The following is a 21019-nucleotide window of genomic DNA, read 5'->3' on the forward strand; positions in this document are numbered from 1 at the left end:
TCTGGAGAGGGCTGCTGTGTCCCCGCTCCTCTCCTCCCCCACGCCTCCCTGTGTCTTGACCCTCCTCACCTCTCCCCTTGGCTCCTATCCCCTCACCTCTTCTCTCCTCTAGTGCCTTCTCTGCCCCCTCTCCTCCACCCCTCCTCTTTCAGGAGTCCAGTGGCCTCCGGCCCACAGGCCAGAGATACCGCCCTGCAGAATTCGTCCTTCATTCACTTCGCAGACCTGACGACCAGCTCGGGGCCCAGAGGCTGAGAGTTGAGGAAAAAGTAAATATGGCTCCCAAGTCCCACCCTGGGGGGCACCCCTCAAACTAGCACGTCCCAAAGGTGAGCTCCTGCACTCCGCCAAACCTGCGGCTCTTCCAGTCTTCCCACAACAGGGCTAGTTACATCAGCCTCCTTCCATATGATCAGGCTGCCAGCTCTCACCCAACATCCAGTCTATCAGAAAATGCCATCAGCTCTGCTTCAGAATCTCAGCCCCTCAGCCCATTGCTTCAACCCAATCTAAGCCAAAGTCATTGCTCTTTGGATTCTTATAATGGTATCTACTCATCCCCTTCATTCTATTCCTGATATAATGATTTTTTGTGAAGGGGCAAAAATGTGTATTTTAAATTTTACAATAAACAAACATACTTCTTAAGTGAAGATTTCCCCATATTTCCAAGTAAGGTAGTGTTGAACATACCTTATAATGAATTTTACATTTGACTTCATTTTTTGGTAAATACAGTTGTGAAAATTGAGTCAGACTCTTTCTTTTAAAAATTTCTCCCCTTAACATGCACCCCTTGCTCAAGACAAAATTGAACACTAAGAAGACATCAACATCCAGGAAGATAACCTGCATTTGTTTCTTTCGTTTGAAGTTCTAATGTCAAGATGAGGTCTTAAAATAATCCTTTCACAAGAATGAGGCAGCTTTATGCTGTAAAAGTGTGAGCTCTTTGTCAAAGGTTATGCTCTTCTGTCCTCATCTGCTGTGACCACCTGTCAGCATCTTCTTTAAAGATCATTTTTTTCTTCCTGGCGACACCTACATGCGGCTCACTGGCTGTCCAGCTCAGCTTACAGCCCAAATGTAAGCTTACGTTCCCGAGCAAGAGCTCTGCGGTGGTTTCACAGGCCTGCACGTGCTGAGCTAGCCCTAGTGTTTTCTGTGCAACTCTGCAAATTTTGGAGGGGCAACACTGAAACTCTTCTCAGTCGTTTTTGTGTTTACCGCAGGTCTCACAGCACCCACCAGGCTGGTTGCAGCGCTTTTTCAAGGAAGGGATGCTGAGGTTAACATGAACACCAGACCGTAGGAGGCAGAGGGGAGGGTCTATATCCATAGCATGGTAAAAGCTTAGAGCCATCATGGCACTTACACTGGCAGAGCCTGTCCTTGCCTCCCAGGAAGTCCAAGGCAGAATTCAGGTATGAGTCTACCGTGTGAATGCCCTTCCAGATGGCCTTCAGGGTGACCCTTCCGTTGGCAGTCTGGGCCTGCTCCTGGCACGTGGAAGTGGCAGCCAGGGGGAGGAGGAGGAGGAGGAGGAGGACAGGCACTGGGCTGTGCTGGGCTGACCTCCACGAGCCACTGTGGGTGCCCTAGGCAGTCTCTCTGGCCGGCTCCGTGGTGGCCCACCCCATGCCCAGACACACACACACCTCCCCAACTACCCCACCCTCCCCACTCTGGGCTGATGGCTGATTCCAGAACTGGGACAGGAAGTACACAAGATGAGTCTGGAGCATCTTGTACCAGAGAGAAAGGCAGTGCTAAAAAAAAAAATGATGGGGGTATGTCAAAGGGCCACAGGAGTCAGTGAGAGAGCTCCCAATTTTAGCAACAAAATAAAATATTATTGGATTATAACCCAAATGTAAAATAAATATCTGTGAGTCCATTATAAATGTGTTGAGTAAATCAATAAATGGGGGAAAAGAAATCAATCTTTCATGCAGAAGAATCCCAAATAATGTTGATACTTCACCCTAAATGGGGGAGGGGGAGCATCACTTTCACCCAAATGTGGGCAGCACACACTTCAAGAAGGGAAGTGGGAGTAGCTTTCCAGTAGAGAAACCTAACAAATACTGCCTCGGCCAGGTGATCAAGATCAACATCCAGAGCCATAACTCATGCTAATAAAATGTACCCTTGAGATGATCTGTGATGAAAATTGGACTTTATCTCTGTGATCTTGCTCCTGAAAACCCATAGCTCCAGACTGATCATGAGAAAATATTAGGCAAATTCCAACCCAATAAACCTGACTGACCAGGACCTCCTAGTTTTGTAAAGGTCATCAAAAACAAAGAAAATCTAAGAAACTGTCACAGCCGAGAGAAGCCTAAGGAGACAAGCATAAATGTGGCATCCTGGAGCAGAAAGTGAAACTTAGGTAAACTAAGGAAATCTGAATAAACAGTAGACTTTAGTTAACAATAATATTGGTTCATTAATCAAGGGTTGCAAATTCACCATTCTAATCTAAGACATCAAATCTAACCACGATGGTATGATCACTCATCTAGAGCCAGACATCCTGGAGTGCAAAGTCAAGTGGGACTTAGGAAGCATCACTACAAACAAAGCTAATGGAGGTAATTGAATTCCAGCTGGGCTATTTCAAATCCTTAAAAATGATGCTGTTAAAGTGCTGCACTCAATATGCCAACAAATGTGAAAAACTCAGCAGTGGCCACAGGACTGAAAAGTCAGTTTTCATTCCAATCCCAAAGAAAGGCAATGCCAAAGAATGTTCAAACTACCACACAATTGTACTCATCTCATATGCTAGCAGAGTAATGCTCAAAATTCTCCAAAGTAGGCTTCAATAGTACATGAACTGAGAACTTCCAGATGTTCAAGTTAGATTTAGAAAAGACAGAGGAACCAGAGGTCAAATTGCCAACATCCATTGGATCATACAAAAAGCAAGAGAATTCCAGAAAAACATCTACTTCTACTTCATTGACCATGCTAAAGCCTTTGACTGTGTGGATCACAACAATCTGCGAAAAGTTCTTTAAGAGATGGGAATGCCAAATCACCTTAGCTGCCTCCTGAGAAATCTGTATGTAGGTCAAGAAGCAACAGTTAGAACTGGACATGGAACAACAGACCAATTCCAAATTGGGAAAGGAGTACGTCAAGGCTGTATATGGTCACCTTGTTTATTTAACTTATATGCAGAGTACATCATGAGAAATGCTGGACTGGCTGAAGCACAAGCTGGAATCAAGATTGCTGGGAGAAACATCAATAACCTCAGATATGCAGATGACATCACCCTTATGGCAGAAAGTGAAGAACTAAAGAGCCTCTTGATGAAAGTGAAAGAGGAGAGTGAAAAAGCTGGCTTAAAACTCAGCATTCTAAAAACTAAGATTATGGCATCTGGTCCCATCACTTCATGGTGAATAGATAGGCGTGCTGCAGTCCATGGGGTTGCAAAGAGTCAGACATGACTGAGTGACTGAACTGAACTGAATCTAAGACATCAATAACAGGAGAAATTGTGTACGGGGTGGAGCGTGGGATTTGGGGGAACTCTCTGTACTATTTTAATTTTTCTATAAATCTAAAACTGCTCTAAAAATAAAATCTATGAATAATTACAGCTCCTGAGACTTCCCTGGTGGTCCAGTGGTTAAGACTTTGCCTTCCAATGTAGGAGATGTGGATTCAATTCCTTGGCAGGGAGCAGAGATCCCATATGCCTCGTGGCCAAAACTCCCAAAAAGATAAAACAGAAGCAGTATTGTAATAAATTCAGTAAAGGTTTTAGAAATGGTCCACATCAAAAAAAAAAAAAAATTACAGCTCTCCAGTGCCCTGTATCTCTTCTCCTTGCCCTCTTCCCATCACGCTTATCAACGTTTAACATGCTACAAGTTGAACTTAGGTGTTTGTTATTGTCTGTTAACTCTCAAGAATCTAAGATCCCTAAGCATTTTGTCACTTCACTATTATAATCCCAGCACCCCGAGCAATCTGACAAATACAGATACTAGGTGTTCAACAAGTATTTGCTGAATGATAAATTTCTAAATATAATCACCGTTAGTTTTTCCAGTTTTTTCTCTGCCTAAATACACTTAGTATTGTTTAAAATAAACACAAGGTCATAATGGTTTGCTCGTCTGCTACCTTCACTTGATAGCTCCTGATTACTTTTCCTTGCTATTTTTCTTTTACAGCATCATTTTTTAGAAGGTGCTGATGTTTGCAGGCCTAGCGTGAAGCAAATGGCTGTGATTCACGAGGCAAGTCTTTGGGGCTCCTCTTTCTGTCGGCTCCACCATGCTCATGTGGGCAGGAAGGATGGAGCTGTGCCAGGGCCGCCCTCTGACATCAGATCCGTGGGCACTAGATGCTGCTTGATGGTAAACTGGGCACGTCAGAACCCAAGGATTAAACAGCTTCCAAAATCCACTGGCTTGTCTGCGACCAACCAGAGGGCTGGGGCACATGCCCAGAACTTTTGCCAGCTCAGGAATAGTGGAAAACACTATCCATGCATACATTTGGGAGAACTGGAGCCAGGCCTCCCACAATCAGCCACAGCCCACACCCAGGGCTGATGGTTACAGCCTCAAGTGCTCTGGAGAGCTGAGCTCCTGAGGGGGTGGGCATGGGACTGGCAGACCTGCTCTCCAGGCACCTGGGTGGGGGCTCGGGAACCTGCCCCGCTGGCTGTTCTCCTAGTGGGAAGAGGGCAGCCTGGGCACGCTTCTGGGGAACCCAGTCGGTTGGGGGAGAAAACACTATGGTGTGTGTGGCGGGGGGAGGTGGGAGGGTGACAAGGAACAAGGGGTGCCCTTTCTCTGCACCTAGAGGCCATATGCCACTTGTCCTCCTTCCTGGCAGCAATACTGAGCCACCCAGACTTTGCTAGACATATAAGAGTGCTAAAGATAAAAATACTCAAGGACATATGCCTCTGTGAACTGCTTTGCTAAATGCGTTTTAGGAGTCCTTCAGCTTCCCTCTAAACCACAATTTCACTCCATCCCCGCTGGCTCCACTTACAAGAAGAAGAAGGGAGACTGTTATGGCCTTAGAAACCACCGTGTGATGAGGGTGTGCGGATGCAAACGTGTCCTCAGTGTGCCCGCCAGAGCAGCTCCAGTAGACCAGCGTCCACCTGCATGTGTGCGTACATGCGTGGCTGCTAGCGTGTGTGTGGACCTGGGAGCCCCATTTGTGCTTTGGTGTCTTGCATGCTTGCCTTCTTCTGTGTGAGCACCAATGGGTTTGCCTGGGCACCAGGGTTTGTGTGGGTGTGTCCTTGAATGTGCATGGATCTGTGCTCTTCTCATGAGTGGTGTGCCTCTCATGTGAGGGCGTACGTGGGGGTGTGCACGAGTGGATGTGCTCAGATTGTGAGGAGCTGAGCGCTGCATGCCTTCTGTGTGAGTCCATGCTTGTGATGTGCATGTGCAGGGGGCAAGCTTTGAGGAAAAGAGATTACCCTTGGTCCCCCGCACCTGCCCTGGCAGACATTAGCAGGACTGTTTGTTTTTATCTCTCACAGATGAGGTGCCCCTTTCTCCCCCCGACATCTTCATCTGAAGTTTCTCCAAACTGCGCCAGTTCCATTCACCTGCCATCCATCTCTTGCCTTCACTGGCTCACCAGTTTGTAGCACTCTGGACCCCTGAGAGGCTCAGGAAGGAAAGGGCCCCTGAGTCACCTGTTTTTGGTAAAAGCTGCATTCAGTACATCTCATGGAGCATCTCCGTGTGCCTGAGCGACTAAAGGCCTCAAGAAGTCATGGAGTAGAGGCACCTAAGGCAGTCCCGCGGTGGGCTTCCTGGTTTGGAATGATGAGTGCACACTGGGGGCACGGGCAGCATGCTGTAGGGACGCCCTGTTTAGTGTGGGCAGCTGCCTCTCTTCTCCTCCAGTGACAGTGTAGATGCCTCCACCATCCGACTGGTTGGCACTGTGTGGATCCAGACTGGGCCTGTCATAGGCTTGGGAAACACGTCCTGCCCTCTGCATCTGGGGCCTCAGGGAGTCCTGGTCTTGCCCCAAGAAGGGGCTGAGGTCTCACAGTAGGCCTCAGGCTTAGAGCTGGTGGCCAGGTCGCCACACCTTCTCACCCAGCCCTGGTCTGGCCATCAGAGCAAAGGATGCTAAAGCAGTGGGCATAAGGGAGACCGGCCCTCAACCCAGTCCTCCAGGACTGGATGCCGAGTTTCTGATTCCAGGTCTGGTGCTCTGCCCCTCAGCATTTGCCCTGCCAGGCCAGGTGCCCATCCAGTCTTCAACTCCAAGAAGTCTGGCAGCAAGACCTCAAAGCACAGTGGTCCTGCATCTTGATACCCAGCCAGGAGCGGGTAGAGAGCGGATACCTTCCTGCCAGTCCCACTCCTGATCTGACCACTGGTTCTAGAAACTAGGACAGAGTCAGGGAAGCTCCCTGCTCTTCTCTCCAGCTCCCCTGTAACACTGAAAGCAAAGTGTGCCAGTAATATGCAAACACAGTCTCTTTGTATGTTTCAAAAAAAAATTGCAGAAGTAGGATAAAACCCGAGACTCTTCCACCCTCCCCGACCCCCAATCTCAGTCTGCGGACCAGAGGTGACCCCCTACAGTTCAATGTCGCCTTCCGAGTTCACACTGATGGTTTTTTTAAAAACAAAGTAGAATTCTACTCTATTTTTTGTGATTTGCCCTTATTTTAATTTAATCAAATCCACATCAAGCCAGCTTGATCAACCCATTATTTGTTATCAGCTGCACTGACCCCAGAGTGTTGAAGTTTCCCTCATTTACTAGATGGATCCCCACTGATAGAAGTGCGTCTCCAAGTTTTCGCTATTTCAGAGTCAAGAATGGTGCGGCAAATACCTTTCCACAAATCTCTGGGTGAGGGCACACGCGGAAAAGATGGATTCCTGCGCCTGGCACAGAGGAATCAGGGCGGGAGAATAAAAGAAAAGGAAGGAGGGTGAGGTTCTGAGAGGACTCCAGGTGCTGGAGACCAGAACGACCCCCCCTCCAAGTCCCCCCTCCAATTCCCCCCCGCGCGCGGCGCGTCTGCCACCACCCCAGACTAGCCCTGGCGGGGATGCACTCTTTCCTCCCCGGAGCCCGGGCCCTCCGCGTTCCCGAGGTCCGGGGGCCTCTTGCCCTTGCGGCCCCCACCGGCGCAGAGCTGCTTGAGCCTCGGAGGAACCAAAAAAAGCCGGCGCGTGGTGTGCGCGCGAGCAGCGTGGGGCCCTGGCGCTGCCGTTTTTAGCGTGCCTGGAGCCCAGAATACAGACTTAGTCACCCCCAGGAAACGCGGCCATAATATTTTTGGTTGCATAAGCAAACTAAATTAGAAATCTGGAGCACGTTCAAGACCCTTAGATGCCAGCGCTCGGCGAGTGTGGGGGACCAGGGGAAAGACAGATGGGGATTAGGCGAATTGAGCATCCGGAGAATAATTTCCTCTTTTAATTTGGGTTCTACCGACCATGTAAGCAGCATTAGCCGTCCAGTTACATAACCACACCAGAGCCCGGCTGGGGAGCGCCGCAGCCCGCAGACCGGCCATCCTGCCTCTGCGCCTGCCTGCCTGCCTGGAGGAGGTGGGGGCCGTATTCCACTGGCGCTTCTGCCAGTTCTCAGGGAACCTAAGTGAGGCGTCCCAGGCCACACAGTTCCGGACTTGCACTCAGAATATGAACTGGAGAGAGCAAACTCAGGTTTGCCTGGAGAGAGCTTCTCCATATCACTGGGCAGAGATGCAATGTGGTGCAGCCTTCCAAGCCCCGGGGCCTCTGAACACAGCTTGGGAACGTCCACGATTGCATGGAATAATGGAAAACTGGAAATCTACCCACGTTTGACAAGAAGGAGAATGGGCAAATGAACCACGTGGCGTGTTCGGTGCTGTGGCATATTCTAGAGGACAGCAAAAGCCTTGGGGCGATCCCTATTCAGACATGTTAGAGATACAGCATTAAGTGAAGAAGGGTAAGTTGCAGAACAACGTGAACAGTATGGTCTCATTTGTGTTAAAAGAAAAAGAAAACCACAAATCCCCAGCAAAGCTATCCCTGCATCTACAATGTTCAGAAAAGCAGATGCTATTAAAGGGGCCACGAGGGTGGCCTCATGGGGCTGCTCTCCTTTGAAAAGAGGCAGAGCCTAAAGAGAGGTCAGAGGGAAGTTCATATTTCGCTCTCTATACTTCTGTACTATTTGAATTTCTCACACCAGAATGTATTGTTTGTGCTTGTGTCATTTAGAAGCAAATCCTCAAAGACATAAAGGCTGGGAGCAGCCTTGCAGATGGAGGTTGGACTCCACCTCCAGCCACCTTCTCAGAAAGCAAGAAGGGAGGTCTGAATGTACTCAGAGGAGAGGGGGTCTTAAAGAGATGTGGCCTAGCACTTTGTTATCTGAACAGGGAAACTGAAGTCCAGGACTTGACAGGGACTGGCCCCACCATTTCCCAGCAGCTGACAGCAGGCTGTGGGGTGTTAGCCTGTTGGCTCTTCCACCACCAGCTGCTCTGCCTTGCCAATTCTCAAATAGCTGGGGTCACGGTGGGGCAGGAGAACGAAGCAGGAAAGAAAGAACCAAGTGCCCACAGGGCAGATTAGGCGGGGAGCAATTTCCATCCACCCAACCATCCATCCGACAAATGTGTTGAGGGTGATGGAGGATTTAAAGCATGTCTGCAAATTCTTCAAAACTCTTCTCTTTAGTTAGTGGATCCCTGTCTCTTCCCCTTGATTCTAGGCTTTCCTCAGTGACTCACTTATAGCCCATAGAATACAGTGGAAGTGACACGGCCTGACTCCAAGACTGGATCAGAAAAGGTCACACAGCGTTCTTCTGGCTCTCTTAGGATGCTTGCTCTGGGGAATTAAGCTACGTAAGATGTTGACTGGGCTTCCCTGGTGGTTCAGATGGTAAAGAATCTGCCTGCAATGCAGGAGACACCAGGTTCAATCCCTGGGTTGGGAAGATCCGCTGGAGAAGGGAATGGCTACCCACTCCAGTATTCTTGCCTGGAGAATCCCATAGACAGAGCCTGGTGGGCTACAGTCCATAGTGTCGCAAGAAGTCGGACACAACTGAGTGACTAACACCGCAAGGTGTTGATTTTGACTACCCAGAGACTGCCATGCTGGAGAAGCTACATTGTAGCATTTTAATCAAAAGCCGTCAAGCCCCCAGCCAAGTGCCAGCATCAGCTGCAGCCATGAGCATACACTATCCAGCCCCGGGGGAACCTCTGCATGACTGCAGCCCATGGCAGACCCCAGGTGAGAACTACTTGTCTGAGACCTTCCCAAATTCCAGATCCAAAAACTCATGAGCAAAATAAGTCACTAAATTGTGGGGTGATTTGTTACGAAGTGATAGGATGTGAAAAGGGGGTTACTCTGTACACAGAGGAGTAGAATGATGAATAAGCGTGGTCTCTGCCCCCAACATAATAGCAATTTAATGGCAAAGCTGAACACACAGGCAGATAATTACAAAATAATGTGGTAAGCACACCGGTGGAGTCATGCGCTGGTAATATGGGAACAGAGCAGGAGTCTGTAATCTAGGCTGGGTGGGGTCTGAAAAGTTTTCCTGGAGGAGGTGACATTGAGCTGGCTCTGAAAAGTGAGTAAGGGTTGTCTGGGTAAGGGATGAGGTAAGAAAGGAAAGTCAGTCCAGGCAGAAGAAGTAAGCATGAGCAAGCCCCAGAGGTGAGAAACAGAACAAAGTCAGCCAGCAGGGAAGCCCCTTATGAAACAGGAGACAGGGAGGGAACAAGATGAGGCTGGGTAGGTGGCAGGGACCCCAGCCTCGAAGGACCGGAGAGCAGCTGGGAGGTGAGGGCAGGAGGTGGAGCCTCTGGGGCAGCGGGCAGGAGGGTGGAGAAGAGGAGAGGGAGCGGGGGAGTGGAGACAGACCGGTGAGGAGGCAAAAACCTAGGAACAGGAAAGAGGGCATGAGGATCTCAAAGCTAGAAAAGGCCAGGGTGCGTGAGGTGTAAGAAATATTTGGGAGATAAGTTGTCAGGCCTGGGTGCCTGGCTGAGAGTGTCAGGGGCAGCTCCTGGGTTTCTGTCTTGGGGACCCAGTGGGCAGTGGCACCAGCAGCTGGGAGAGCCCTGGAGGAGAAGTGTGATCTGGCCTTTTGGCTGCATTTTGGCAGGTCCAAGGTGGGATGTTCAACAACTCATTAGGTGTTTAATCCAAAATTTGGGGGAGAGATTTGGGGAGGTGTGACCACAGACTCCATGAAGTGGAGAATGAGTGAGTGAATGATGAATGAGTGAATGAATAAATGTGTACCAGGAGGAAAGTGAGTGCAGTGGGTTAGATGAGGTGTTGAGAGGGTGTGGGACTGGCCCTGCGTACTGACTTTACTGCCGAAACTGCCTGAAGGGGTATACAGGTGGGAAGATGTGATCCTGGACGAGCCCACTCCCTTTCCGACTTCCCAGGTGGCACTAGTGGTAAATAACCCGCCTGCCTTTGCAGGAGACATAAGAGATGCAGGTTTGATCCCTAGGTTGGGATCCCCTGGAGGAGGGCATGGCAATCCACTTTATTCTCGCCTGGAGAATCCCATGGACAGAGGAGCCTGGAGGGCTGCAGTCCATAGGGTCGCACGGAGTTGGACAGGACTGGAGCAACTTAGCAGCAGCAGATATGATACCCAATGGCCTGGAGATCCATGGTCAAATTTCCTGGAATGTGTCCCCATGGGTAGGCCACAAGAAAAGACAAGGAAGAAAATACGGAAGTCCAAGGAGTCAGGAGACTCAGACCAAGAAACATATTAATGCAGCAGCTGTTGTGTGCCTGGTACTATGTTCCATGTACGTTATTCAATTTGATCCTTAAGTCGATCCATTTATGGATTCAACAAATATTTGTTGAGCACCTACTATGTGCCAGGACTAGGTGCTGGGTATATGCTAGTGAATAAAACACTGTCCCAGCCCTCTTGGAACTTAGGGTATATACAGGGGAGGTTATTATTCCCATTTGACAAAGCTCAGAGAGATCCAAGGTCACACAGCTGGTGAGAGGTGGGCTGTCTGGCTCCATGTCCGGGATGCTTCAGGGCACCAAGGCATGGCACCTGGCAGAGGGTGGATCAGGGCTAAGGCTTGAGACTGTCTGCCCAGCCCGCAGCTGGGGCCCTGTTGCCTCTCCTCCCCAGGCCACCTCCTCCCTTCCTGTCAGCTCATGGCTATAGGCCTTGGGCCCTCTTCTCTCAACTCCTAGAGTGGGAAGGACCCAGCAGGTGGACAGGTTTCACGCTCCCATCTTTCAGGTGAGGAAACTGAGGCATAGGAAGAGGTTGTAAGGTCACCCTGCAAACTGGTGACAGAGCTGGGATTAAAACCTGGATCTCGAGCCCCCCACCACCATGACTGCCCAGGGTGAGAGCAGAACCTAACCTCACTCTCCGACACCCAACACGTACCCAACATGCACCCACCACGCACGCACACACACTGCCACAGTCCTTTCCCCAGGCCACCTGTCTTCAGTTGAAGGTACCACTTTGGATTCCCACAGCTAGATCACCTGTCCGCTCATACCTATGCACTAAATGGGGAGGCATGTAAATGGCTCTAAGGAGCTCAGATTAATGGGTGTCTCAGGCCCAGGGAAGCTAATACGCTGGGAAGAGATGGGAACTGTGGCAAGCTGGCAAGTGGTGCCTCTCTGAAAGGGTGGCCATCCTCAGCTCCAGTCAGACACTGCACGTGCCCAAATGCTTGCTGAGAGGAACAAGAAGGCTTGGTTTTATGACATCACCTGATTTACACATGAGTAATAGAATTACAGGGCTTCCCTGGTGGCTCAGTGGTAAAGAATCTACCTGCCAATGCAGGGGATGCAGGTTTGATGCCGAGGTCAGGAAGATCCCCTGGAGAAGGAAATAGAATCCACTCCAGGATTCTTGCCTGAGAGATCCTGTGGACAGAGGAGCCTGGCGGGCTAGAGTCCATGGGGTCATAAAAGAGCTGGACATGACTGAGCAGTTAAACAGCAGCAACATTAGGCTTACACATTTTTTCCAGCATTGGCAAATGGTTTGTTTTTTTTTTTTTTGGCTTCAGAGAAACAGGTATGGAAGTATGGCTTGCAATGAGAAACTTCCCTTTGACCCTCAGGGGCCCTGCCAATCTAGGAAGACTGACCAGTTTGTCCATGAAATCCAAGGAGCCCTCCAGGTCTGAGGAGCCTGAATCGTGTCTGGTGGCTTTTGTCATAAACACCAGTGGCTCTCAGTCTTGTCAGTGCGCTAGAATCATGGGGGACCTTTGCTAATCCTGCTGCCCAGGCTGTACCCAGCATCCTCGGAGAGGGCCCGGGCACCAGCTGAAAAGCCCCTCAGGTCATCCTCAGGCACACCAGGCAGCCCCGGCATCATGGGTTGCTTGTTAGAAATGCAAAATCTCAAGCCTCACCCTAGACCAACTGACTCAGCACCTCTGAGCTGGAGCCTAGCAATTTGTGGTTTAACCTACCCTCCAGGTGATCCTGATTCTCAATAAACTTTGAGGCTCATCATTTAAGACTGAGGTGAGAGGTACAGGTGGTGGCTGCCCCTAACTTGACATCTGAAAGCAGGCAGCTTAACAAGACACCTTCAATGTAAAGATGCTTTTAAAAAAATTTACTAATCCCAAGGGTCAGGGGACACTACAGGTTGGACTACTCTCCCTTGGAAACCTTCCCCACCCTGACCTTGAAATTGTTAAACACCTTTCCTTTACAATCTGAGGCCAGAAGCCCTCCTCATTCCTGAAATTCCCCAACACAAGGCTGGCGCATAATAGGTATGCACCTAAATGCCAAGTTTCTTTCCTTTCTGTTTCCTCTTAGAATTTATAAGCAGTGGCTTACATACGTCCTACAGCTGTTTTGATTTGTATTGAAGTTAGTCACGTTACCAGAGTGCTCTGTGTGGCCAGCCAGGGATTATGAAATACTGGGTCTCATCCAGTAGGGGCTGCTTGTCTTTAAGACTTTTGCTGATGCAGAGAGCTCTACAGAGAAGTGGAGATGAGGGCAAGTCACACTGATGGTCTTATATCTCTACAAAAGGACCTATCCTATTTCTTTGATTCTATGACACAAGAGATTTACCAAGAGCTTTTCTGGGGCAAAAAAAAAAAAAAAAAAAAAACCCACAGGCACATTATGTGTGTATATCAATTATAAAATCATTTATATTTATATTTTAGAAAAGTGAAAAACTCATATCTCAGAGGCAATGAAATAAGATTTTCCTGTGAAAAATGGTTGGAAGGAAATCTGTGGAAATACAACAGACGTTGGTTACAGATTATCTTTTGGTCTTTCGGGTTCTTGTAATGGGTGTTAACATGGGGGCTGTGATTACAAAATGAAATCTGCAAAGAAACCACAGTCTCCTTGGAAAGATATGACAGCAAAAAGCTTTTGGGAAATCTGCTGTAACATGGTCCTAGTTCTTAGGGCTTGGATTTTATCCCGGCACAACCTCTCAAAAATTACCCTTTGGGCCTCAATGTCTTCCCTTGCAATGGGAGTCATAGTCTTGTGCATGGTTGGTTAGAGAATCAAATACAGGGGTTACTTATATACTTAGTGTGGGAAGGGGGTGTTTCTGGGACCCCCCCCCAAGAGTCCCAAGCCCAGCCTTGCAGTGGACCTCCTCTCAGCAAATGTAGGGAACAGTTCATATCCTGTACTTCCACAGAAGCCCCCACCTTATTTGCCGGGAAACTTCAATGCCTTGGACAGTCGCCAAAATCTCAGATCCACCGGAGCCCGCAAACCCGTTGTGCTGAGACAGCATACGGATTTCTGGTATGACCCAGGGACAGTCAAATGGCCTGTGATTCCCTCACTGTGGTCTCTTTTTTTGGAGGAAAGGCCTTGATAAAATACAAAGGTGCTATTTTAGCAAGATTAACGCTGAGATTTAGAACATGGATTGTAACCTACAGATGGACAGTTTTTGGCCTTCACGGGGTTTTTAAATATTTGCGTTTCCCACAAGACAGTCATAACCCCTTTCATTCCTGCGGTTGCTGCTTGGGGTGTGCTGGAGCTGGGTATGGCAGTCCTGATGGGGTCACCTGGGCCCCAGGGCATTGGGGAACTTCCAGAGAGCTGGACACCAGGGCATCATCAGCCCTGGGCTCTCTGCTGCAGCCTGTGCTCAAGAATGGGAGGAGTAGGAAGGGCTTCTCATCCAGATTATAAAAGTTTCACAACTTCGAGGTCAAAGTGGGGAGGTTCCATCCAGTAAGGGAGAACAGCCAGCCTGTGGTTCTTCCACTCACTCAGCAGGAGCCCCCTCAGTGCCCATGAGCCAGTTTTCACATTGAATTCCCCCAACAGTGCAAGAGGTGTTGTCTTCATTTACAGATGACTAAACTGAGACTGGGAGAGGCCAGGTCTCACTGATGCCTCTCCCCTTCAGGAAAGCTGTACCTGCCTCTCTCCCCTCTGTTCCCCAAGGCTGGCAGGCCTAGGGAGGAGGTTAAGAGGACTGTGGGAGGAGTTCTCCTCTGTGCCTCGATTGTTCTGTGCTCTCTGCTTGGGCTGGGGGTCTCCAGGGCCCTGTGGCCAGATCTCTCAGCCCCAGCAGCCTCACCCTCCCAGTACGGGTGGGGCTGGGAAAACTCGCCAACGTGTCTGGGCATGGGGAAGGGAATGGCTAACCTCACCTCTGACTTGTCCTCCAGGCCCAGAGGCTGTAAATAGTGAGTTCTTTTTTTGTTTTTTTAAAGATCTTTTCAAAAATTTATTTTGCTTTTGGCTGTGCTGGGTCTTGGTTGCCGTGTGGGCTTTGCTTTCCTTGTGGCAGGTGGGAGCGACTCTCCAGTTGCGGTACGCAGGCTTCTCACTGCAGAGGACAGACTCCAGGGCCTGAGGGCTTCAGTGGTTGCAGCCTGTGGACTCGATAGTTGCAATTCCCGGGCTCCAGAGCGCAGGCTCGATAGGGACTTAGTTGCTCCACGGCATGTGGGATCTTTCTGGACCAGGGATCAAACCTGTGTCTCCTGCATTAGCAGGCAGATTTTTTTTACCACTGAGCCACCAGGCAACCCTCTGTATATTCTTAATAGGATTGCAAGAAACACTTGTGTTTACTAGGGCAGCTCTTCTTATGTAACATATCTTACAGCATTCAGAAAATATGGAAAAGGCATTAAACATCCCCCATGATGCAACCAGATAAAGATGACCTTTCTGAGTATTTGGAGGTATCTTTTCTTTCTGTCCAAAGTGATATTAAACATTCTTCTAAGGGGCAGGGATCACAGGTATTTAGTTGTTTGGAGTTTTTATCCACTTCATTTTTTTTGGCTTTTTGGGAAATTTTTTTTTTTAATCCTTCCTATGAGCACAGAGAATGCATAGCACAGTCTTCAGGAAATACTTGTTCGATGAAAGAAGACAAGCAGAGCCAGGTAAAGGTTGGAGCCAGAATGCTGACTGACTTTGACGCGCCCAGCACAGGGCTGAGAGTCCCATCACCACTCACCATCCAACACTTTTTGGCATCCCTGTTGTGTGTCAGCCCTCATCCAACATCACTGGCATTTGTTAACCTTTAATGTGAGAGACGCATGTAAGGAGGAAGAGTCCCAACCCAGTAGCCCTGGAGCCAGCCAGGGTCTCAGCCTCCCCCCACAGTTGCCAGCAGAATAGAACCCCAGGACTAAAGTCCCTTGAATACCCTGAAGGGTTAAGAAAGGAGACTGTGCTAGAGGAGCCAATATTCAAAGAAAGCAGGGTGGGGGTGAAGCTGGACAAAGGAAGGCTGTGGGCTATCAGCACAGAGGCAAAGGTCACAGCGTTTCTCTTCCTGGAGACTTCCAAGAAGGTGGTATCTCTGTGGACTGGGTCAGTGGCCACACATCAGGGCAGGCGGAGGGACCAGGGACTTCAGGAGACCTTCAAGAAAGCAAGGATGCCGGGACAGACCGGCAGAGGATGGTGTTGTGGGACTTAGTGGGGGATGATGATTTTTCTCACCAGGTGGAGCAGGCTGCAGACGCGGGTAGGGAGGCGCAGGCTTTGTGGTTCTCTGTTGGCTCAAGGTCCTTTTAGATCTGGGAGCATATAGGAGGCTCAGGACAGGGCTGGCCCACTCTACAAAGGTACTTAAGGAGTCTTCCTGGAAAACCAACAGGAGGAAGCTAACAATGCCAGGCTCCTGGCCCATGCCAGTGGAGAGGCTGCAGGGCAAGGCTTTGAACCCCTGGGTTTGAATCCACACTCTGCCACTTTCAAGCTAGGTGACAGTAGGCAGGAAAGAGATTTGAGCTCTCTGAGTTTTACTGTCTTCCACTATGAAATGGGGATTAGAAAGACCCACCAAAAACCTAGTTCCCTTGTTCACCCTCTCCTCTCAGTGTTGGGAAGAGGACTATGCAAGATAAACTGGGCCAAAGGGCCTAACACATCTAGGTGCTCAGTGAATCTAATCTCCCATAAACGATGGTTCTCAGAATAGACAATTCTTGGGGACAAGATTAAACTGAGGTTCTTCCTCACCCCCTGATGAGCAGGTCTGCAGTGACCTCGGGATTTGCCTTTATCACAAGACTCTGGCCCAGGTGATTCTGAAACGGCAACACCCCAAGGGAGCACTAAATATGGCAAAAGGCCATTGCCAGGCTGGGGCTCTAACCAGGGTCTCCCTCAAAACCTTCATGGCCTTGGCCACTAGCCTAGGGCCCTAGACCACAGCCCCTCCCTCCAGAGAGCAATGGACTCTCCCAACACGTGGGCTGTGTTGCTGGGATGCAGTGTGAGTTTGTCTGCCTTCTCCACCCCATGCCAACCTGCCCAGCAGGCCCCACTGCCTTGGCAACGCATTGCAAAGTCCACACAAAGGAAAACTGCACGAGGGAGGTTGGTCCTGCCCAATGCCAGGGGAAGGGTTTCCATGGCAATGCTGACATCACTAGGTTCGGCTGGCGGCAGAGCCAAGCCCTGAATGGAGGCACCTGGGTGTTTGCACTACAGCCCCACAGAGGAAGGTGACCCACGGGCTCTGCTGGGCCCAGGTGTGGGCCCCATACAGATCTGGGTTCAAAACCAAGCCCTGCCCCTGACTTGGCTTGGCAGTTTTGAGCAAAGCCACAAGGCCTGAGGCTCGGTCATCTCATTGTTAGTAAAATAGAACTAACAATATTTGCCTTGCAATGAAGGTGAAAGGCAATAATGAATAATAGACAGGTGCATGGTAAATTGTCAAAACCTAGTCCAACGGTGAGAGGCAGCTTCAGGTGCTTGCAAGGGGGCCCCTGACTGTTGGGCCCCTTGATGTGGGGTCCAGGAGAGATGCCTCACGGTTGAGGAGGAGAAGGCACAGTTATTTGCCAGCTCTCCGTGGATGAGTGGGCAGGAAAAGGATGGTACTGGTGAGGAAAGGCATGGGATGGGAGACTGTACGGTCTGGATGGCAGCTCAAGGGAGTTCCGGTCTCACGCCGTCAGTCAGCAGGAAGCGGGTCCAGGAAGCGGATGTACCTGCCCCAGTCATACCCTGCATTACGAAGGAGCCAGGCTGTCAGCTAGGGCCCCCTGTGCCCAGTGACCGGGCCCTGGGCGAGGAGCCATCTTTGCTCTTCACACTGTGAGAACAACAGACTGCTCTGCAGGAAATCAGCAGAAAGTCGGGAGCACACAGCGGGAGAGGATGTGGCCTTCTGATCTCGGTGGAGTTGCGGGTTGGAGTTCACCCCAAGGAGCCCAGCAGCAGGGAAGCCAGGCAGCAGAGGGCTGACAGAGGCCGCTGGGGTTCCCTCTTTGCCACCTCCTCCTCCTCAGAGGAAGAGGCCGGGCAGCACTTTCAGAAGGTGTCCTTGGCCGTTTTCATCCCTAAGCTCTGGCCAGGGAGCCCAATCTGTATCTAGCAGTGCCGCCTTTACCCTACCCCACCCTAGCCTGCTCTGCACACAGGGTGAGGGCCTCCCGGGCCTCAGCGCATGGCTGAGGGCGATTCCAGGAAGAAGCCTTGGGCTGCCTGTCCAGCTGCCCCCTCCAGCTTTTCCATTCCAGACTGGAATGTACACTGTACGAGCCCTGTCAGGCTCTCCAATTTAGAGGAAATTGCTAGGGCCTGGTCCCCTACGGTGGCTCAGCCTGTGCTCTGGCTCCTGTTCTGCCAGGCTCTGCTCAACGTCCACCCAAATGCCCATGCTGGGGCTATCCTCTGATCCATGAGACCTCTAAGGGCCCTCAGCTCCCTTGGCGGGAGGACAGACCTCCCATGGAGACTTGTCAACCTCTCAGGATATTTCTGTAAGTTCTAGATAGCAGACTGGACCTAAATGCTCCTCTCATGTTAGGAAGGCCACAGCCCTTCAATCTGTTCCTCCTCCTTTGCCACCCAGGTGAGGGATCGGGCCTGCTGCTGAGGAGAGGAAGGCGTGTGCTGCCCAGCAGCCCTGATAGGGTCCCAAGGAAGAGAAGGGAACCTCGGGTTACTTTGCAAGGCCATGTATTCCCTGCTGGTCAGAGGAGAAAAGAGTCTAGGGAGAGAGTTCTGTGAGTGTTGACCGCCATACCCCTTGTTACTAAGATTAGTTGAAACTGTACTGTCAGGTATCTTCCCAGCAAGAAGAGCCAAGCAGCCTATTTCTTTCAGAAAACTCAAAAACTAGACCAAAACTCTTGTTGTAATGAAGAGAAAATGAACCGGTGTGTTTTGCTGTGGTCTGCCTTTGGGTCCCTATGGACCTTTTGCCTTTCTTGACCTTGAACTGACTTGTGCTCACCCCACCGTAGCCTCCTGCTCAGTTGAACTAGGATATGTCACTGTTTGGCTTCAAACTGGTTCTGTAAGGGCGGCCACAGTCTATTGTCCTAGGGGCGGGAGAGTCACTCACTGGGGTGCCCTGGAGGAAGCAAGTGTGTAGCAGCAGGAGGTCCCAAGGTGCAGGGAAAAGGAGTGCCCTTTCTGAGATAGAGGGCCCAGCGCCTTGGAAGCAAAACTGGGTGCCCACTTGAGACACACTCTCTCAGCAGATGGGAGCTGCCTGACTCACCCTTTCCCTGTGTGGGCCTCTTGAAGGAGGGAGAAATTGGGTCAAAGTTTGAAAGGACCTGGCAAGAGGGTCCCTCTTCCCAAACCAGCTGATGGGCTTTTCAAGGCTGCATCCTTCAGCCTCCTCACTGGAGGAGGATGGGCCCAGCATCAGGGCTGGAGGCCTAGTGTACCCTCCCAGGACACACTGAGGAGGAGCCCAGCTCCTTGGGCCACTTGCTCTGACCTTAGAGGGGCTAAGTGATGACTCACCCTGGGCCAGGCCTTTAAACACACTGGGGGTTCAATTCTCAACTCTAGCTTGTGTGTGCTCAACCTAGGACCTATTTGCATAAGATGGTTTGGCAGGAGGAAATAAGCCAGCATTCAGCTTGGGGGGAGCCCCAGCTGTGGCCTGCCATGGGGAGCTGTCCTTAGCCCACCTGCCTTGTGACCTTGGCTCCTGACTCCCATTGGACTCTACAGATTCCTCAGCAAAAATATCTGGCCCCTGCTTGGCAGCAAGTAGCCTCAATGAAGCAAGAGCCAGCTGCTGAGGATCAGGACAGCATGCTCCCTCCTGGTGAAACCCTGGGGCTTCCCACTCCTCTGAGGCTGAAATCACAGCAGAGATGCCCGGGGAGCCACGGGGGGTGAGGCTGCTGGGCCCACATTTTGTGCTAGCCCCTGCCTGAGACTCTTCTACACACATTATGTCATTGTACCTTCACAAGACCTGCTGAAGAAGGCAGTATCTTTTCCAGGGAACCAGGGAGGAAATTCAGGAGTCACAGCTCATGCCCCAAGGAGCCAGGATGACCCAGGCCTGTCCTGTATTGCACATAATCTTTGACTGGGAGAAGATGGGTGGGTGCCTGTCTCCCCAAGGTTCTCCAAAAGCTGGAAAGAACTCCCTTTGCCCACTTGGAATTGTGGGCCAGGAGTCGGGGGTGCTTCTTCTTCCTTCTTCTCACTAGAATGTTGATACCAGGTGAGCATACAGTGATAGGTGGGACCCTACTTGAGAAATGGCCAAACTAATGCTGGAATCAAGATTGCTGGGAGAAATATCAATAACCTCAGATATGATGCTTTTGAACTGTGGTGTTGGAGAAGACTCTTGAGTCCCTTGGACTGCAAGGAGATCCAACCAGTCCATTCTGAAGGAGATCAGCCCTGGGATTTCTTTGGAGGGAATGATGTTGAAGCTGAAACTCCAGTACTTTGGCCAACTCATGTGAAGAATTGACTCACTGGAAAAGACTCTGATGCTGGGAGGGATTGGGGGCAGGAGGAGAAGGGGACGACCGAGGATGAGATGGCTGGATGGCATCACTGACTCGATGGACGTGAGTCTGAGTGAACTCCAGGAGTTGGTGATGGATGGGGAGACCTGGCGTGCTGCGATTCCTGGGATCACAAAGAGTCGGACACGACTGAGCGACTGAACTGAACTGAATGCCAGTAAGCATGGCACTGATGCTCTGGGAGTGAGCTGACACACTCTCAAGGCTAAGACAGGCTAACGCAGCAGGAAGGTGAAAATGGAGGGCTGGTCTGAAGCCTCGCTCTCAAACTGACTGTCCACTCCAAGATGGACCTCTGTACATCCCCAACCCTTATCCTTCCCTCATTCAGACCAGAAACATTGTGTTCTGGGGTCCTGCCTACAGAGGCAGGTCTGGCATTAGCCTGGGAGTCTCAGACAAGCCCGCATCCCAAGCTGGTGCCTGGAGGCCTGGTTTCCTTCGGGCTGATCAGCAGCAATACTCTGAACAAGGGCCTTAATCTCTCTGGCCCTAATTCTCTCATCTGCAAAAGCAGCCCTGCCTGAAAAGGCTGTTGTGGAAGCAGATGAGATCCGTGTGTCCAGCTCTATAATCAGGCAGGTGCTAAACAAAGGGAGGATGGTGACCCTTCCCCCAACCACACAATGGAGGGGTGAAAAACCAGGAGGGACAGTCTGTGGGAAGAAGGAGAGGCCCCACTCCCACCTAGACTCCTCAGCCACTTGGCCC

General features: G+C 50.5%; 1 pseudogene; it reads right to left on the bottom strand.

Annotated features, from left to right (window-relative positions):
• Positions 1 to 1010: 1010 nt before the first annotated feature.
• LOC138083632 (group XIIA secretory phospholipase A2-like) lies at positions 1011 to 7546 on the bottom strand (annotated as a pseudogene).
• Between the last annotated feature and the right edge of the window lie 13473 nt (positions 7547 to 21019).

The sequence above is a fragment of the Capricornis sumatraensis genome, chromosome 8 (assembly GCF_032405125.1).
Source record: "Capricornis sumatraensis isolate serow.1 chromosome 8, serow.2, whole genome shotgun sequence".
NCBI lineage: Eukaryota > Metazoa > Chordata > Mammalia > Artiodactyla > Bovidae > Capricornis > Capricornis sumatraensis.